Source organism: Hakea prostrata, chromosome 4 (genome assembly GCF_041222555.1).
Source record: "Hakea prostrata isolate BN-2017 chromosome 4, UWA_Hpros_2, whole genome shotgun sequence".
Classification (NCBI taxonomy): Eukaryota; Viridiplantae; Streptophyta; class Magnoliopsida; order Proteales; family Proteaceae; genus Hakea; species Hakea prostrata.
In genome coordinates this window covers 25,223,264-25,240,662 of record NC_142603.1, presented here as the reverse complement: position 1 = coordinate 25,240,662, position 17,399 = coordinate 25,223,264, and the positions used below count along the sequence as shown (strand labels likewise).

At 39.9% G+C, this 17,399-nt stretch overlaps 1 pseudogene; it reads right to left on the bottom strand.

Moving 5' to 3' along the window:
• Positions 1 to 202: 202 nt before the first annotated feature.
• LOC149018591 (pleiotropic drug resistance protein 1-like) overlaps positions 203 to 17,399 on the bottom strand; it is a 42,701-nt pseudogene continuing 25,504 nt past the window's right edge.

Sequence of the window (17,399 nt, the reverse complement as noted above, 5' to 3'; positions counted from 1 at the left end):
AGAAATATTTGAAAGATCCATTTGTTCTCTCGCACTAGTTGTGTTTCTGCACTTAAACAAAAATGAATGTTTTTTCTAAATATTAAGTTCTATCAAATACAGAACTGAAAGAAAATCCAAACTTCAAACTTGCAGCATGATTCACTGAAATAACCACTCACATGTTGAAATGATGTTTTTATTTTAACTTGGCTCCACTTTGAACACTCAAATGTTGTAGACATGGCTCCATTGGCTAATGGTCACTTGATCTACCACCTTCCGTATTGCAGAATCTGTTTATCTTTTCTGGAAATTAAACAGTTTTATTGATAAACCAAACAAGAATGCGAAAAGCACAGGAAATGCAACAGTCACAGCTGCAACCACTCCTAGAAAATCATGTTTGAATCCAAAATAGTCCCTGACAAAAGCTTCAACTGTCACCCCTGGATCCTTCATATCTCCAAACTGAGACACGACTAGTCCATACAATGTCCAAGAAACAGGACAAATCCAGTAGTACCACCTCCACCATACAGGAATTTTCTGTGATGAAACAAACAACACTAAATAAGTAACTAAGAAGTGCATTATTTTCTACACTTCAAATTCAAGAGAAACAGCACCAGAACTTACAGTTTTTGGAATAATGAATCCTGAGAAAAGGTTCCACAGTGAATAGAATGCCGTCGCAACTATATTAGAGATGTTTTGGTTGGGTGTCATACCCACTACCATCATACCATAGAAGGTGAAGTATGACAGGGTGAAGAAAGTGAAAAATAGATACCAAAAGAACTTTGCAGCTGTCCACTGGAATCCAATCATTGCATACACAATGATTCCATATATTAGAGTCTGGACAAGTACATGCGGAATCTCAATCATAACCTGCATCAGAAAGAAGGAATCTGATAAGAAACAGCTATAAAAATTAAGCTTCATAGAGTTGAGCTTATTAAGGGAAGGAGAAAAAAAAAACAGAAGTGATTACTTGTGCAAGGGCATATGCGATAGCTGAATACATTCCAGCAGCTCTCTCTCTGTAAAACACCGTCCGTTCCACATCTATGACTGGTTGTACGCCACCAGCATTTGTACCCCAAGAAAGAGAACAGCACCATACATAGAACCCATTGCATTAAAGAGATCCTGTTTCTTCTTGCTGCATTTCAAACGTTTTGAAAGCAAATTAAAAATGAACACTTAAATTGGACTAACAAGTTAAAGTTGACTTACATTTTGGACCCAAGATTCCAAAACATCGACCCGAGCATCAAAGCTATGAAAGTTGTGAAGAAAAGCCTAACAAAAGTATATGGTGGGTTTCGCCAATATGACCAATGTTGTTTCCATATACAAGCTTCAAATTGGACCAAGAAAGACTGAGAATACTGAGTAGGGAAATAGAGATCTTTGGAGTCAGGTGCAGGTTTACTCAGTTCCTTGATCATTGCCTGGTTCCTCCTGAATGATTCATTTATGGAGAGTATGGATAAGCATATTACTTTTATTTGTAGCAGAAAGAGGAAATTTAGAAGGAAACTTACTTGTACAGTTCTGAATTCTTATATATATCAGCAAAGTCTACCCCCAGAGCTGCTTCTTGAGCTGAGCTTGTCACCTCCAACATCCATGTTGCTGGATTATAACCATCTTTTATCTTGCTGACTCCTTGCATTGCCTTGATGGAGCAAAACATATGTTCATCAACCACTGTACTGAAATTGGAAATTCTACAAGATTCATATCTTACCTATATGAAAACGCATAGTCTGGCTCACCTCAAAGTACGCGATCATTTGATGACCGTGTTTCCCCAGGGGGCCTACGTATATTTCTTCTCCACCTTGCTTCAGCAAGAATAGCTGTTCCACAATGTTAAAGAAGCATAAATTGTTTTGCAAGAATTATCAAGAGTCATAAAATGATGCTAGTGTATCAATCTCAAGAATTTCTAACCTCATCAAAAGCATCAAATATGTCAATGCTGGGTTGATGGATGGTGCAAACCACAGTTCGTCCAGTATCCACGATGTTTCTCACTGTTCTCATCACTATGGCTGCTGCCCTTGCATCCAGGCCAGATGTTGGCTCATCCATGAATATCATTGAAGGGTTGGCAACAAGTTCATCTGCAATAGTTAACCTCTTCCGCTGTTCGGTTGAGAGACCATTTACACCTGGAAGACCAACAAGTGCATCCCTCAAGGGATCCAGTTCTACAAGACTCATGACCTCTTCAATGAACATCTGCAATCATTAAATTGTTAACATTTTAGAACACACCAAAAATTTCCAAAAAGAGTACCAACCAAAGGATAAATGTCTCTGCCACCTCTACCTTTCTAGTGGAAGAATCAATTTCAGGAGCCAACCGCAGCCAAGCAGAATAAAGCAAGGATTCGTAGACTGTAACATGAGGGGAGTGGATATCATTCTGTTCACAGTATCCTGATATACAAGCAAATGTTTCCTGTTGCTTTGGGTGTCCAGATATCTTGATGCTTCCTTCAATGTATCCTCCAGTTTTCCTTCCAGCCAACACATCCATCAAAGTGGTCTTACCAGCTCCACTAACACCCATTAATGCCGTTAGAACTCCCGGCCTGAAAGCTCCACTCACTCCCCTAAGAAGCAACAGCCGTTCCTCCATAACACCTTTGTCTTTCATTTCCTATTTGTTTAAATTAAATCAGCCACTATTACAGCATCAATAGGAACTGAACCAATAAGTCCACCTACTCTGGTACTCATAGTTGCCAAATTGAAACCTAAAGTACCTGTGGCATGTCAACTGAGTATTTGATTGTGATGCGTCCAAAATCTGCTCAGCCCTTAGATCTCCTCGTGATGTCTTGCAAAACGAAAGCGTCAGATGTGGCCCGACCGCTGGGGTCGGGAGTCCACCTCCGAAGGCTAAGTCAGTTGATGAACTTAATCACAAACGGCTCTGCTAGAAGCGCAGAGCTAAGGAATGAAGAACTGGGAAAGGTGATTTAGATAGCAGATCGCTGATAGTTTAGGTCTATCAATATGTATCTGAACCTGAGTCTCAGATAGTATTCTTTTCGATCTCCTCACCTTGTATGGTAGTGAGGTTTATATAGAGTGTACCTTCGAATCTCCTTCGTTGGATGCACTTGAGCCTTCTTCGGGTAGTCGTTGGATCTTAACAGTTAGATCCGTTGAGCAATAGACGTCTACTAGTTTGGACTAGTAGAGGACTCCTGAGATAACCTTTAGGTTATGTGATGATTATCCCTTCGATAATGATTATCCGCAGCCGTCAATTCGAGTCAGCCATCATTAGGGTGATTACCCTAATCCATAAATAGGATTAGGGCGCGCTTGCAACCGAATAAGCTTTCTTCTTCAGCAAGCCACCTTCCGGATCCGGTTCGCTCGGGAGCGAGTCGGTTCTCTCCGTCTCGACCGGGGTCGAGGGTCGGACCAGGTATGAACCCGGTCTGATCATAATCTCTCCGTATCAGATTGCATCAAAGGTGATGGAAAGAGGCTCAAATGGAAGAACCATTCTCCTCTTCCTGTTCTGATTGGCATTGACTGAAGACATTCTAGAAGATGAAGCTCCAGATGTGCTTCTTTCAATTTCATCTCCTGCTTATGTGTCATTTTGATTATAACAATGCTTGATAATGTATGCAAATTAAATAGATATATGAAATTCTTAGAGGTCATACCCACAGAGCTCTTTCCTTTGGATGATAACTCAATCATGTCCCTATTTTTGCTTGAACTGTTATCATTTGGACTCTCTTCAGATAGAACTGCCTGAGGCTTTCCAAATGCTGCAAGAGGTTTTCCCAATTGTTATTAGATATCATGACTCACTAGCACAACTTTACAATATACAACAGATTAACTTGTGAAACTGAAGAAGGAAAAGTTCTGCAAGATAAAACTTACGGTTGAGATAATAAAGAGCTAATGTGAATAAGCCATTGAACAAGAAAAAATAACCAATCAGTGCCCCTACTCCAATCCAATACCAATAAGGTTCTGTGAAGATCCCACGAGATTTCAGAACGGCAACTCCAACAGTTTGTCCATTGACTATCTATAACATGGAAATAAAATTTAACGTCAGATTACCTTTAACAAGAATATTGTTTTCTGTTGTCCATTGGCCTAAAATGAAGGTGTTATCATTGTTGGCAACTTAAGTGGGTTTGATATGGTACAGCAACACACAAAAAGGTTCCAAGAGAAATAATCCAATTCAAATAAAGAAAACTCAAGAATCCCGTTTTTGAGGGTCTCTGTCCAGTTTTGATCAACCTCTTCATCGGATGGTCATCCAGTGTCCAATTGAGCCGATTTTTGGAGGAGAGCTTCACGACTTCTAGATCTTCAAATCCAACGGTGGGATTGTTCATTGGAGATCTCTAAGTTAGTCCTATTTGTACGTCAAAACACTCCTTGTTTAAGTTAGATAGGAACTCTGAGTTTGATTCAAACTCTGAGTCCAGTTTTGATCAACCTCTTCATCGGATGGTCATCCAGTGTCCGATTGAGCCGATTTTTGGAGGAGAGCTTCACGACTTCTTGATCTTCAAATCCAACAGTGGGATTGTTCATTGGAGATCTCTAAGTTAGTCCGATTTGTACGTTAAAACACTCCTTGTTTAAGTCAGATAGGAACTCTGAGTTTGATTCAAACTCTGAGTTAATTAATCTATAAAAGGAGAGCAAACTCCAGCAGAAGAGGAAGGACGTTTTGAGGAGCTTGGGAAGAGCGTGGAGGTCGAACGAGAAGACATTGGTTGGCTTTGGAGATCTGAAGCTTGGGAATAAGAAGTTTTTTTGTTTTGCTGAACAAGAAAGAAAGAGAAAGAGAAGGAAGAAGAAGCAGCAGAAGAAAAGAAGGTGTTATTCCCAGATTGACACTGAGAGGGGGGGTGAATCAGTGTCTTCAAAAATTCACCACAATGTGGCTGGGTCTACCAGACAGTGTACCACCACTCTGCAATCAAGGCACTCCAATATGTGGAACAAAGAAAAATAAACAAAAACGCAATGCACCAGAGTTTACGTGGTTCGGCCAAATTGCCTACATCCACGGAATAATACCCTACCTAGGGTTTCGTATATTACTCAATACACTCTTAGATATTTTGACTGCTACAACAGTCCAGGAACACCAATCCCTGTTATAGTCTAAAATGCAATTCAGACAAGGGCACCAACCCCAACCCCCTAGACAAGCACCAACTTGCTAGATCACAATGTAAACCAATAATTCAAGTTCCCCAAATTACAATCATGAGCTAGATTCTTCATCACTAAACATAACTGTTGGTGCTATTTCTGCTGATCGCCTTGAACTGAAGTTTCTCGCACCGAACTCCTCAGATCTGATTCGATCTGGTTTGCTCTTCGATCAATCAACCTCTCACTCCTGAAAGAAATTGAATTACAGTAAGAAACGGAGCCGATCATCTTGATCGGCATCTCGTCTCCGACGGTCTAGTCAGTATAGTGTCGATGGTGTTTACAGAGCTCTACGGAGCTTCTAAAATGCTAGTAATGGAGTTCAATCAGAGTGAGCTTAGAGTTTTGGCTGATTCCAGAGACCTACCTTCCTACGGATCCTTCCCTTGCTTTTATAATGGCTTTCCCGCTTATAATATTCTTTCAATTATGACCATCAGATCATCGCTCCTTTTTGGACGTCTTTGATCATCTTGCCTTTATCTCTCAATCGAACCCGGCTGAGGTTGGTTTGACCGGTATAAATCTGTAATGGATATATTAGTTACAACATAAGCCCCCAAGCCTACTGATCAGGTTGAATCTAAATGAGACTCTGATCAGCAGGTTTTATCCTTTTCATCAAAATCACACAGTATTCCTTGTCCAGCTATTACGCCTTTTCCCCAGGTAATCCTCGATTTCTTCAAAACCTTGATGACGAGTTATCATATCATATCATCATTATCTTGAAAATCTGCTTATAACCATATCTCTTATGAAATCATGTCCTTTGTATTGGTTGAAATTATATTACTGTACTCAGCCCCCAAGTTATCTTAAAACCGGCTGAAATCACTGTCTTGTCAGATCTTTTCTGAATTTTCAAATATAACTTTTTAACTTCCTTAACGTTACCGCTGCTTGATCACTGACTTCGTCTTTTTCCCATGCATTACCATCATATTGTTCCCTTGCCCTTTCACACATCATCTTCATTCTTTTCAACTGCTGTTTTTCATGCGTTAGCCGATTAATCCCACGCGTCGGTTACGAAAGGTAATGACCATTGATTTTGGACCATCGTGTATTTCCCCCTCCTTTCAAGAAATCCTCTCTCATTCTTCATATATATCTATCAACTGTCGCCTTTTCCTTTCCGTACTCTGTTCTTCTTCGCGAACATCAACATACCAATCTGCTAACTCCTTTATTACTCCTTTTCAGATTTTACCTTTTCAATTTTCTTCTTCTTCTTCCTTTCTTATCTCCACCATGGATCCTGCTTCCAATCCTTCAGTACCTAGTACCTCTTCCCAACTTGATATACCTCCAAGCAGAGAGCAAATGAAAAACGTGTCTGGTGCTTCTTCCTCCTCTCAACATAATCCTTCAGACTGGAAACCGGTCCCGTATGCTCATGACGAAGTCATCCTTCTTTATACTCCTGTCAACATGTCCAGAGAAAAAATGGACCCAAAGCATGCCGGTCCTGAATGGTATCCCACTAAAATAAAGAAATCCCATCTGGATTCTTATTTGGAAAGTTACCATTTTCCTTCTGATGCTAGAGTATGGGTTCCTGACTCCTCCGACCGTCGTTACTCAGTTGATCCTGGTGTTATCACCATCTACCTTGATCACCTTGATTCAGGTTTTAGAATCCCCCTGATTCCCGTAGTTCAATCTTTATTGGACTATTATCATGTCTGTCCTTCTCAGTTTACTCCAAATAGTTGGAGGCTGGTTGACTGTTTTTTTGCGTTTATTCTCCAGATGAATCGTGTCCCGTCTGTTGATCTCTTCATTACACCTTGAAAGTATCCCGTGAATGCGGATACCTTCACTTTGCCAGAAGAACCTGCATTTTGGGTGAACTGGGAAGAGAATCCAAAATTTTCATTGATTCTTCCATTCCCCATGACAACAAGCAATGGCGGGAAAAATACTTCTTCTGCGCTATTCCAAATCCAAACTTCCGGTCTCGATGGTGTCTTCATTCCTTGGAATCCTTATCTCCTCTAAAAGTGCGTCCTGTGCTTACTGAATATGACCGAATAACCTGGAGTATGATTCCGACTGGAACTCCCATAGATGCGGCCAAGTTGAAGACAGATGTAGGTCTCATTAGTCACGGCCTTTTTCCAGGTAAAGATAATAACTGTTGTATACCTTTCTATCTTTTTGTAATCCTTACTCATTATCATATATTTTTGCCATCAGAAGTAATTGCTTGTCCCATCCTTAATGTTGCTGACCTACGGAGAAGTGTTTCAGAGGAAAAGAAGTCGATTCTAGGGTTATTAAACCCTCCAAGAAAAGAAAACACACTGCCCGTCATCCTTCAAAAAGAAAAACTGCTAAGAGAGATTCCCCTGATCAAGAGAAAACTACCCCGGCTCCAGAAAGTGCCTTCAGAGAAGATGCTGATGTGCAAATTGTAAAAATAGTTGCAAGTGAAACCCCTGGTCCCAAGATGAGGACCTCCAGAACCTCCAATACATTGAGATGTAGACTTAGGTCTACAAGTCCGATCTCGACCAAGGGCCCGTCGGCTCAAAGAAGAAGAAGAAAAGAAGAAAAGAAATTCATACCGCCCCCCACGAAGTTCCCACCGCTGAAGATAATCCACGTGAAGAAATTCCTCATGATACTTCTGTCTTCCCAGAAAAAATGGTTGAGAACGAAGGTCAAGGTAAGGATTTATTTGACTATTCTTCTGACCATCTGAAGAAAATTGCTGAAGACATACTAACACATGCTGCAGGTGGTATTATTGAAGAAATAGCCGATCAATTATGTGATGAAAATGTTGATGTTCCTGTCTCTCCCTTGGATGTTGTTGCCGAGGATCTTGTGAATGAAATTTCCGTTTCTGTTCTACCTTTATCCATCCTTGTGTTGGATGTTGCTGTCCCAGGACCGATGTTGTTGCTGCCCCGACATCGATGTTGTTGCTCCCCCCGGATATTGATGTTATTGCTCCTCCAGATATTGATGTTCCCCCTCCTGAGAAAAGTGATCAAGATGTTCCTCCTTTGAAGGAAAATAACATAAATTTTTCCCATGGAATTCATGAAGTAGCTCTCCCAGAGAATAATCTTGTCCCTCCTGAAGCTCTCATGGTAATTGACCCTCATGTCGGTCATGAAGACCAAGAAAATATCATCATGCAGATTGGTTCAAATGATCTGCAGGTGAATGTTAATCCCGAGAATATTCTTGAGATAGCTGATCTCCAACCAGCCCACCGACCATTGATGATACCATGAGCAATGCCGATTCCGGGAATCCTTTCCACCCCGAGTGGTTTTTAAAAGAAAATCATACGACCGGCCGTAATTGGGAGGCTGCTAGAGAATGGGGTACAAAAGGCGTGAATCCCTCGTGACAAGAAGAATACTGCACGGATGTCTGATTCTGATCTTTATTCTCATGGGTGGGGGTAAGAATTAGACCTTTTTTCCCTTTCTTTTATTTAGAACTAATTTACTTTTGATCGATTACTTATATTGTCTTTAATATATATATATATATATATATATATATATATATATATATATATATATATATATATATATATATATATATATATATATATATATATATATATATATATATATATATATAAATATATATATATATATATATATATATATATATATATATATATATATATATATATATATATATATATATTGATTGATCAACAGATGTTTTGGGGCTGCCTTCAATGCATTTTCTGAAGTGTTGGAGAGAGAAAAAACTTTGTCTCAGGAAAATGATGAACTGGTCAAGAAGAACTTCGAATTGGTTAATGAGGTACGGGATCTTCGAAGAAAATTGGGATCTTCAGAGAGAAAATTAACAAAGAAACTGAGTTCGGAGAAATAGATTTGATGAATGATCTTGATAGTTTGCATAATGATTATGAAATTTGCTCGACCATTGTGCGTGAATTGCGGGAAGAAGTTTCTATGTTGAGAGAAGCCGTTTTGAATCATAGGAATGAGCTTTTTCAACTTAAAATGTTAAAGGATGATGCCCTTGACAGGCCAAAATAGCCACAGGTGAAAGAGAAGATTTTAAAGGAAAGCTAACCAGAGCATTGGTCTGGTCACAAAGTATTGAGAAGGAAAAGAATGAACTCCAGGAGAAGTTTGATGAGATTGAGAAGCTAAATACAGCTTTAGAGTTGGCACAAGAATATCATGTGAAAGCTTTCAGTTCAATTCTGCTGGAGAAGTTTGCTTTGGAGGATAAGAGTAATGGTTTGGAGTTAAGACTCGATGAGATAACAATGAGAAAAGGATAATCTCAATGCTTCCTTTAATTTGGTTTCTAAAGAGAAAGAAAACCTTCATGCACTCCTGGATGAAACTTTAAAATTCAAAACTTTGCTGCATGAAGACTTAGAGGCAGAGAGGAAACAGTTTGAAATTGAAAAGAGAAGAATACAAAGTGAAAGCCAGATAGTTTTAAATTCGGTTACCTCCTCTATGAAGGAAGTTGGAGATAATCCAACTTTCCTAGGGTTTTGCAAAAATATGGTAAAGGACTGCTCTGACCAAATTTTTTCAGAGATCCTTAAGACTCATCCTGGTTTAGATTTCAAGTTGTTATCCCCAGAGTTTCTCCCTTCTAGAACCTTTTTTGATCTTAGGAATTTGAAGCATCCCAGTTCTGATTGTTCATCAGAAGATGATTCTGATAATGATATGAGTGAGTCCTCCAGCTCTGGCCCAGATCATTCTGCCAGTGGTTCAGATGATAATGATGATGATAACTTACCTGCTCAAGGAGATGAAGATATTGCTGCTAATGATGTTGTTGATGTTGATCCGTCTGGTAATGCTACAGATGTTGATCCATCTACAAAATCACACATATGAAGAAAACACTCTTTTTGCTTTATGAACTTACCTTTTTCTTTCTTACCTACCTCTTTTGCATATGAGGTTTTTTAACTTGTTCAACTTTTATATGAATGAAATTTTCTTCCCTCCTTCTATTGTGATTATTTTTATATTATATATATTGCTGAAATACCTCTGATGAAAAAGTATTTGAAAGGAATTTTAATACCTGATCAGATACCTTGAGATGTTGATTTAATACCTGATCTGACCTTTGAACTTCAATTAATAGACCTCAATGTAACCTGATCCTTGAGTTATTTTACTGATTAATTCCGTCGTACTCGATCCGAATGCTGCCTTAGAAAGATGGCTACTGGAGCCTGACTTCGGAAAGTCAGGATCATTCCTCAGAAGGAACAATCCGGGATCATCCCTGCGAAAGGAATGATCCCTGATCAACTTCAGAAAGCATGACCAGGCCTCGGAAGGCTGGCTACTTGAGCCTGACTTCGGAAAGTCGGGATCATTCCTCGGAAGGAACAATCCGGGATCACCTTCGCGAAAGGAATGATACGTGATTAGCTTAGCATGACCTGGCTACCTGAGCCTGACTTACGTAAAGTCGGGATCACCCTCCGCACGGAATGATCCGTGTGATCCGTGTGTCGGAAAGCATGACCAGGCCTCGGAAGGGCTGGCTACCCGAGCCTAACTCACGAAGAGTCGGGATCACCCTCGGTACGGAATGATTCGGATCAGCTAGCATAATCACGCCTCGGAAGGCTGGCTACTTGAGCCTAACTCACGAAGAGTCGGGATCACCCTCAGTACGGAATGATCCGTGATCAGCTTCGGAAAGCATGACCAGGCCTCGGAAGGCTGACCACTTGGGTCTGACTTCGGAAAGTCGGGATCATCCTCAAAAAGAATGACCCTGGATCAGCGTTGAAATGGCTTGATCAGAAGAAACTGGTTCGCATAAATGTCTTTTGGATTAATAATGTAGAAGAAACTTTGGATGACCATGTTTAATAAAATGCATTCTCCAAGAATACCAGAAAATTCTTTCTACTGATAATATTTCTTAAGGTGAACTACATTCCACGGTCGTTTCAAACAACTTCCATGAGAGTCCTTCAGCCAATATGTGTTTTTGCTCACAGTTTTTGTTACCACATATGGTCCTTCCCGGTTTGCAGAAAGCTTTCCACAGTTCCTTGGATCTGATTCTGATTTTTTCCTTAAAACCAAATCTCCTACTCTGAAAGATTTATGTTTGATTCGAGCATTATAATACGCTGCTGTTCTCCTTTGATATTCCATATTACGGTATAAGGCCTTTTCTCTAACTTCATCTAAAAATTCGAGGTTTGCTCGCAGTCCCTCTTCATTAGTTATTGGATCAAATCCTTCATATCTGTTTGATCCCACCATAACTTCCACTGGAGCCAATGCTTCTGTCCATACGCCAGTCTAAAAGGTGTTTCTCCTGTTGGGGTCCTGACCGTAGTCCTATATGCCCATAGTACATGAGGTAGTTCATCAATCCACAAACTATGCGCTTCATCCAGTCTCTTTTTTATCCCCTGCAAAAGTGTTATGTTTGTTACCTCAATTTGGCCATTGCATTGAGGATATGCTACAGATGAGTGTTTGCACTCAATATGATAATCTGCACAGAATTCCTTGAATCTCTCATTGTCAAATTGCTGTCCGTGATCAGTTAGTAGAATCTTTGGTAGGCCATATCTGAATATGACATGATTTCTGAAGAACTTTTCAATTTGACTCGTGGTAGTTGTTGCCAAGGCTTCTGCTTCTACCCATTTCGTAAAATAATCGATTGCAGCCACTACAAACTTTTTCCCTCCAGCCTACAACAGGGAAAAGGTCCCAACAAATCCATACCCCACATAGCAAATGGGAGAGGATTAAGAATTGATGTTAGCTGCTCTGCTGGCTGGCTCTGAATTGGTGCATGAATCTGACATTGATGACACCTTCTTACATACTCAATTGCCTCAGATTGCATTCGCGGCCAATAAAATCCTTGTCTTAAAATTTTATACGCCAAAGCTTTCCCACCTAAGTGATTTCCACAAATTCCTTCGTGAACTTCGGATAAGGCATAAAGAGCATCAGAGGGTCCCAAACATTTCAAAAGTGGCCCAGAAACTGTTCTTTTATATAATAACTCATTTTTTAGAATAAACCTGGCAGCCCTTCTTTTCACAGTTCTGGCCTTTTCCCTATCTTCAGGAAGAATACCATCCTTCAGATACTGTATAATAGGATCCATCCAAGATATCTTTGCGTCAATTTCCATTATCTCTGGCTCTGAATATGCTGGAATATCTAGCTCCTCATAATATACAGTTTGTGGAATAGAAATAGACTTTGCGGATGCCAATTTTGCCAGAGAATCTGCTTCATTATTTTGATTTCGAGATATCCTTGTGACTGAGAATTGTGCGAACCACTCCTTACATTGTGATACTTTTTTAAGATAGTTGACCATTCGATCATCTTTCGCACCATACGCTCCCGTGACTTGACTGACCACCAGCTCTGAATCACTTTTTACTTCGATGCTTTGAACACAGAGAGATCTGGCTAGTCGTAACCCTGCAATAAGAGCTTCATAATCTGCTTCATTGTTTGAAGCATGAAAATTAAACCGAAGTGCATTTTGAATTACAAATCCGAACGGACTTTGTAAAATCACTCCCGCTCCTGATCCCTGCGAATGACTTGACCCATCTACATGTAAGGTCCATACGGAAGACACCTTACCGGAATCTTTTTCCTCCTCTCGGTGATGAAATACTTTCCAAGCAATAAAATCGGCCAAAACTTGTGCCTTTATTGCAGTTCTAGGTTTATAATCTATATCATGCTCTCGTTAACTCTATCGCCCATGATACCATTCTCCCCCGCGATCAGGTTTATGCAGAATTTTCTTTAAAGGCCGGTTAGTAAGAACAATAATCGGATGAGCCCGAAAATAGGGTCGGAGCTTCCGGTTGCTACTATTAAGGCGAAAGCCTGTTTCTCAAATTCCAGATATCTAGATTCTGCATCTAACAATGTATGGCTTACAAAGTAGATAGGAATTTGAACAGTACCTTCCTCTCGGATTAACACCTCGCTTACCGCCGCCTTTGAAGAAGATAGATATATCTGCAAGCTTTCTCCGGGCTTTGGTCGAGATAAAGCGGTGGGATCGGTCAATCTCCTCTTCACTCTTCAAATGAATTCTGACAGTCCTCTGACCATTTGAATTCGTTGAGTGCATTTAGATTCTTCAAAGCCTTGAAGAATGGTGCACACTTATCTCCTGATCTGGATATAAATCTACTTAATGCTGCAACTCTTCCTGTTAAGCTTTGAATTTCTTTCATACTGTTGGGAGCCGTCATATTTAAGATAGCCCTGATTTTTTCTGAATTTGCTTCAATGCCCCTCTGTGTGACCATGAAACCTAGGAATTTACCAGATGAAACTCCAAATGTACACTTCTCAGGATTGAGTCTCATTCCATTTCTCCTCAATACATCAAAACACTCTCTTAAATCGACGAGATGATCAGATTTAAATTGACTTTTTACAAGAAGATCATCTACATAAACCTCCATATTTCTTCCAATCTGATCAGCGAACAGCTTGTTCATTGCCCTTTGGTATGTTGCACCAGCATTTTTTAACCCAAAAGGCATAACTTTATAACAATAGCTTCCCCGATTGGTCATGAATGCCGTGTGAGGTTGATCCTCCTTCTTCATAAGAATTTGATTATAACTTGAATAAGCATCCATAAAACTCAACATTTGCTGACCTGATGTGGCATCAACTAGTTGATCAATTCGCGGCAAAGGATAGCAATCCTTAGGACATGCCTTGTTCAAATCAGTGTAATCTACACACATTCGCCATTTCCCATTATGCTTTTTCACCATTACCACATTTGCTAGCCACCTTGGACACTCGATTTTCTTAATGAACTCAGATCTCCTAAGTTTGTCCACTTCAACCTTAATTGCATCATGCTTTTCTGATGAGAAATTCCTTCGTCTCTGTTTCACTGGTTTGATAGATTTATCTATCCATAAACAATGCTCCGCCACCTCTCTGCTTAAACGTGGCATGTCTTGTGCTGACCAGGCAAAGACATCTGCGTTTTGCTGAAGAAATTCTTTCAATTGCTCCTTGTCCTGATTGTTCTGATCAGCTCCTATCATGGTCCCTTTTTCTGGATTCTCCAAACTAAAATAAATTTTTTCCAGCTTTTCTATTGGTTCACCACTTTGAATTTTTTCCTCATCCCTGTTATCCATAACTTCAACAGTAAAGGCAAGTGCCTTACCTTGTGCTTTCGAATCCTTCAAAAAAGTTGTATAGCTTTGCCTTGAAGTTTTCTGATCTGATTTGCATTCTCCAATGCCTCCTTCTGTTTGGAATTTGACCTTCAAATGTCTTGTCGAAATTATTGCACCAATAGTATTCAACGTTGGTCTCCCGAGAATTATATTGTATGCTGATAGACTTTTTATTAACAAAAATTTAGTAACTGTAGTTACCGTTTGTCGATGTGTTCCAAGTGTTATCGTTAGCTCCACAGTCCCCTCTACCGAAGTAGACTCTCCAGAAAATCCAAATAGTCTTGTGCTGCAAGGTTTTATCTTGACCGTATCCAATTTTAATCGTTGAAAAGCTTCGTAAGACATGATGTCTACAGATGATCATGTGTCTACCAGATGTCACATCCTCCCAGCCGGTACCCTATCTCGCATACCCGAGAGTGTGATCCACAGCCCGAAGATCAGGTATCGAGTAATCAACCTCCCACATAAACAATAACATAATCATGAACAATAATAATAAAAGTGCGGAAGATAAACCATAGATCCAAATAAGGAAAGAATGAATCATATATATAAATCAGAGTACTAGATATAGTCAGAGTGTCTAAATCAAAAAAGTAAAGGGAGGCAAAAACCCACAAAAAAACCAAAAAAAAAAGAAAAAAAAAAAAAGAATAAGCAAGACAAAATCTAATCCCAGTAGCAGGTACAATAGGTAACTAAATTGTTCTCAACTTTATAGACAACATCCCTATAAGTATAAATCTCATAAACAGCACAAGGGCGCTTCCACTCAATGGTCGAACTAAGCATCGTACGGAGCATAACCACTCGCGGGATCTTCAGTGTAATTGTTGTAACCGCAATCACCTTCCTTGAGATATGCCTCTTCTCCTTGCGCTTCTTCATAGGGGCCGTCATAATATTCAGTACCTACAGAATAGTCTAACAAACATTGTACAATAAAGGAATGAGTTTCAAAGAAATTCAAGAAGGCGATTAAATCCATAATAACATAAATGGCAGGATTTCGTAACAAACATAAATGCAATATGGTATGAGACAAGCAATGAATGAATGAATCTAACTCTACATATGCTGGTCTCTATTGGCGACATGCTTTTAGGGGTAGGCGCGTGTTTTTTTGGGGGGGGGGTTTCACCCCCTTTGGGTGGGGGGGGGGGGGGGGGGGGGCGGGGGGGGGGGGGGGGGGGGGGGGGGGGCGGCCCCCCCCCCCCGCAGGGGGGGGGGGGGGGGGGGGGGGGGGGGGGGGGGGGGGGCGGGGGAGAGGGTAGGTTGTGTTTGTTGTTGTGGTAGGTGGGGGGTGGGGGGGGGTTGATTCCTCGTCCACGACGATCCTTTCCGGTATCCTTCACACTAGAGTCCTCATAGTCCCCGACTCACGGACTCATCAACCCTATTGATCATCCACATATGGCAAACGGGAAGCTCTCACGTCCTCTCACGGGTTGGTTACCGGTCTTGAATGCCCGTGAGCCCAAGTCTATCCATATGCAACCCTACCAATAAATGGCCCCCACAATGTGATTCCTATCCTCTCACGGGTTGGTTACCGGTCTTGAGCGCCCATGAATCCCCATTGCTACCACGGGTCGTTCGGTCTCAATACCCCTCCGATTAGGGTCCCACATAACGGGACATCCTAGCCAAACACTACTAGACAGTCCTAGATATGTCATCCAACAGCTTTAGGAAGGTGTCCAGAGGGCATCTCCGGAAACATCCCATAATATTCCCGTAGTAGTCCAAGGACAGAAGTGTCAAAAGGACACCTCCCCCCCCCAAACCATACTAAAGCATACACAGGCATAAATTCATATCATCAAAAATGGGGAAACTTAAAAAGGGAAAAAAAAAAAAAAAAAAAATTCTTTTTTAATATATTTGGTAAATAAAATATAAGTGATTCAATATAAAAATGAAAAGTTATGGTTTTTTTTATAAAGATTAAGAAAAAATAATATATTATAGTAAGAAAATAAAAAAAAAAAAAAAATAAAATAAAATATAAAAATTAAAATTTTTTTTTTTTTTTTGTTTTAGAAGAAATAACCTTTCTTATTTTTTTTTACTAAGGAAAGAAAAAAAAAAAAAAAAAAATATGGCAAACTTGAGAAGAAGGTCCTAAACAAGTGTATACAACATATTAGGAAAGATCCCTAACAGAAAAGATACCAAAACATCCAACACGGACCAATCCTGGAGTTGTTGTACTCATTGGTCGAGTGGATTGGTCGATTGGTCCAGTCGACCAATCAGTCGACCAATGCAGACAGTAGCCTATAAAATCAGAGTTTGAGATATAAAATCTGAATTTGGTGGTTCAAAAGGGTACTAATCAAGGGGTAAACTACATCAGTAGTATCCTAACATATAGGGGACCTCAAAACACTAATCGAATCAAGCCATCAAGATCCAAATTAGGAAACAAAAAGTTACCATAATTAGATCAACCATGGATCTTGAAGAATTCAAGCTAGAAATCAAAGGCAAGAACAATAGGAGAATGAATCATTGACTCGGGTAAAGGTATCATAAAAAGCATACTTAGATCTTCAAGGAAATAGGCTTAAAAGCATAAATCCAAATAAGGAAACAAAACCTACCATATATGTAACTATCATGATTCATGAAGAAAACATGGTATGGTAGAAGAGAAACAACTAGAGATTGATAGATCATGGATCATGAAAAGAAAACACAGCAATTGACTACTAACATGATCAATATAGAAGATCCAAGGAGATCAGAATTCAAATCAGAAGTTAAACAAAGACTAGATCATGGTTTGATCATGATTCCTTCAAAAGCTTGCAATGATCATGGTTAAGATCATTGTTTTAGCCATTAATCCTTAGGATGATCATGAGAGACAAGTCCAGAGATGTTTGCAACAGAGAATGCAGCATCTCCTCTACTGTCTCAACTCAAAAAGGAAAGAAAAACAGAGATGGAGGAGAAG